We start from the raw sequence: 3,786 nt of genomic DNA, 5'->3' as shown, positions 1-3,786 counted from the left end.
GGAATCCGTAAGTGCATGCGTGCGTGCGTGTGTGTCCGTGCGTGCGTGCGTGTGTGTGTGCGTGCGTCCGTGTGTGCATGTGTGCGTGCGTACATCCGTGTGTGCGTCCGTGGGTGCGTGTGTGTCCGTGCGTGCGTGCGTACGTGCGTCCGTGCATGCATGGGTACTTGCATCTGTCTGTGCGTGCGTCTGTGCGTGTATGTGTGTGTGCACCTGTCTGTGCGTGCGTGAATGTGTGTGTGCACCTTTCTGTGCGTGCGTCCGTGCGTGTGTGCGTCCGTGTGTGCGTCCGTGTGTGCGTGCGTCCGTGTGTGCGTGCGTCCTTGCGTCCTTGCGTGAATGTGTGTGTGTGTGTGTGTGTGTGTGTGTGTGTGTGTGCCTGGTGTATCATTCTCCTGCCTGGTGTATCATTCTCCCGCCTGGTGTATCATTCTCCCGCCTGGTGTATCATTCTCCTTCCTGGTGTATCATTCTCCTTCCTGGTGTATCATTCTCCTTCCTGGTGTATCGTTATGATGGAGAGTGTATCTTGGTTCCTGATAAACGAGATGAAACGTCTGTTAGCGATCTGTAAGTACGAAATGCTGAGATATCTCTTGCCCCTCTATATACGCTAAGATATTTGTTGAGACGTTTCTTATGAAGTATCTCTCCTGGAATGTACGTGCAGGCATCTCTTCTTGTATCGGTCTGTCAAATCTATTACGGGATATCTGGGTTGATACGTGTGACTTATAAGATGTCTACGCGGAACCGTCAATTACGAAATATCGCGTCTTTGATGTCTAGTGGTGAGATATCTGTGATGATTTATCTCTTATGGGAATCTCATGGCGTACGCCGTGGGTTAGGCACCACGAGGTGTTCAACATTGCTGCAGCAGCTCTCTGCCCAGACCTTTAGAGGGAACATTACAATATAGCTTTGAGACTACACCTCAGAGTAACAATTGGTCTTCATCTTGCGATGGCTTTTAGACTGGGTATTGTTATAGCTTTTAGGCTGGTCCTTGCTATTAGTTTTTGGGCTGGGTCTTGCAATTGCGTTTAGACTGGGTCTTGCAATCGCTTATATACTGGGCCTTGCACTAGGTTTTAGAGTGGGTCGTGCAATAGTTTTCGGTTGGGTTTTACTATCGCGTTGCTAAATCACAGGAGAGCCATCTGCTACGGGGCTTACCGTAATGTTTTACCCGTGTGCTGCACAGTTCTTTATACTTCATGAGGCTTCACCATGAGACATATGGGCTTTCAGACTGCCGTGTCCTAACCGTGTGCAATAATCATCATCGTGAAACATTGGCGTGCTGCGAAGAACGTACATGAATCAACTTACTAGCATGTAACTTCCCGTCTGGTACTGATCCTGGTGCGTTTAGTTGTGGTGGGAGGCTGGGAGGGATCGTGTGGTTAGCAAAGTGACGCTTGTATTTAAAATGTCGGCAACTGGAGGAACATATTTTTTTGGGAATGAAATGTTTATGGTATGCCGTTTTGTATACGTGAAATCAAAATAAGCTTGAGTTGTTTACGCCTTCCTGGGACTACACGTGGGATGTACGTGTATATTTATTGTCGTGGTAAAATTGATATGAAAAATAAACAAGTAAACAACGTGTCTTTGTTTGCAACTTGTTTTATTATGTCGTAACCATATTAATGTTTGTCCCGACCCCTGAGAAGTACCGTGAAACTTTAAGACATCGTGATGGGGATAGAGGCAAGATAACCACAATTTAAATAAAAATGTGCTTATTTATCATCAGTAACAACCCTTATTCTTAACTCTATCCGTAACAACATCGAATATATACGAGAATTGCCTGTACTATAGCACCACCAACGTTTCATGTCACGATCAAAGTTCATATCGTAATTAACGGTGGCGCTTTTGAGTTCACTTGCAAAATGGCACAACTGTGAAGTGACGTATACACACTGCATTACCAGCGATAGATGCTCTATGCGTACGTAACATAATACTATCTTTTAATAATCAAGTTCCCCTACTACGCTATCCTACGTTATACTATACTTTACTGTGCTATACTATGCTATACTATGTTATACTATCTTGTGCTATACTATGCTATACTATGTTATACTATCTTGTGCTATACTATGTTATACTATCTTGTGCTATACTATGTTTTACTATGCTATACTTTGATATACTATGTTATACAATGCTTTACTATGCTATACTGTGTTATACTATCTCTATTATTCACTCCTGATACTATGTTATACCAAGCTATAATTATTATTATACTATACTATACACCGCGTGTTCCCATTAGTGGTGCGTATGTAACGAGGCGGTTGTTGATTTGGTTCGCGTAAAGATGCAGGTCACAGGTGATGATTACTCCAACTGTAATTAGCAGCGGGGGAGAACAAAGGTGCGACAATACCTGGCCGCCCTCGCAGGCCACCGCGGAAGTTGTTGAGAGCGTGTTCATATCGCCGACGAACAAGTCCCGCTCACAAAGAATAGCACGCTGGGGAGCGAGACGGGCATCCCGCGTGTGCGCATGCGCTAACGTCTGGCCAGGTGTCGCCGCCGTGGCTTATTGGAGCCGTTACTGTTTATTTTACGTGCGGGTTCTGCACTTCACGCGGTTTGGGGTGGGAAACGTGTGTGTAGGGATTGTGTGTGGCGTATATTGTAGAGCTACATATATCGTTCTGGTCAGTTACACCTGCATGCCGCCTCTATTGCTTTCCATGTACGGCTGCTCGGCCGAGCGTGAGGGCTTTGACTCTGCTGACCTGGATACGGCTGTTGTCGCTCTATTGTGTTGTGTGTCATGATGTCACCGGCCGTTATTATCCGACTCTCACATCGCGAGAGAGCGAGAAATACCGCGAGGAAGAGAGTGAGCGTGAGGTGGATAGAGAGAGAGTGTGTGTGAGCGAGAGAGAAAGAACCAGGTAGCGAGAGAAAGAGAGAGAGAGAGAGAGAGAGAGCGCGCGAGAGAGAGATGCCGAGAGAAAGAGAGAACATGGAGATTGCGTGAGTAAGTTAGTGAATGAGAGAGAGACAGAGAGACGGCAAGAGAAATATAGAGGAGAGAGGGCAAGTGTGTGTGTGTGTGTGTGCGCGCGCGCGCGTGTGTGTGTGTGTGTGTGTGTGTGTGTGTGTGTGTGTGTGTGTGTGCGCGCGTGTGTGTGAGAGAGAGAGAGAGAGAGAACGAGATTGAAATAGAAAGGAGAAAGTGGACAAGAAATCTCAATTTAGAAAGTGCTATAACGTACGAACATATTTCGCTGGAATAACATGGATATTTTCTCATATAGGCACCGTACTGGACGACAGGAACGCCGCAGCAAGCCATACTATATATCAGTGACAGCTATATTGCTTCATCTCTCTCATCGTACCACGTCTCGTGTGAATAGAGGTAATCATAACAAATGCAGTCTTCACAAACCAAACTCACAGTGCGCCGTGAGCAGTTGGTCGCGGCTGTAGACGCATATAGTGACTCCTCACTGATAATAGTAGAAATCTTGTTAGTTTTATTCTCTAAGCTTTAAAGTCTCTGAATGAAGCAGCCCAAGGCCCTACCTAGCCCCAGATCCCGCTCACTGCCTCCACAAACACGCAGAATAACGTACTGACGTCAAGTTTACAGCAGCCGCAGAGCTAGGCATATATATATATATATATGTGTGTGTGTGTGCGTGTGTGTGTGTGTGTGTGTGTGTGTGTATATATATGTATATATATATATATATATATGTATGTGTGTGTATATATATATAGTATATATATATATATATA

The 3,786-nt window shown here is 45.4% G+C and overlaps 1 long non-coding RNA gene across 1 annotated transcript; it reads left to right on the top strand.

Annotated features, from left to right (window-relative positions):
- Positions 1-382: 382 nt before the first annotated feature.
- Positions 383-1,617, top strand: LOC106812513. The gene is made up of 2 exons (XR_001394347.1): positions 383-574; positions 631-1,617. It is a non-coding gene; the product is annotated as an uncharacterized LOC106812513 (long non-coding RNA).
- Positions 1,618-3,786: the final 2,169 nt, after the last annotated feature.

Source organism: Priapulus caudatus, unplaced genomic scaffold (assembly GCF_000485595.1).
Source record: "Priapulus caudatus unplaced genomic scaffold, Priapulus_caudatus-5.0.1 Scaffold655, whole genome shotgun sequence".
NCBI lineage: Eukaryota > Metazoa > Priapulida > Priapulimorpha > Priapulimorphida > Priapulidae > Priapulus > Priapulus caudatus.
Note: the sequence above shows the minus strand (reverse complement) of the source record. Positions and strands in the feature narration are given on the sequence as shown.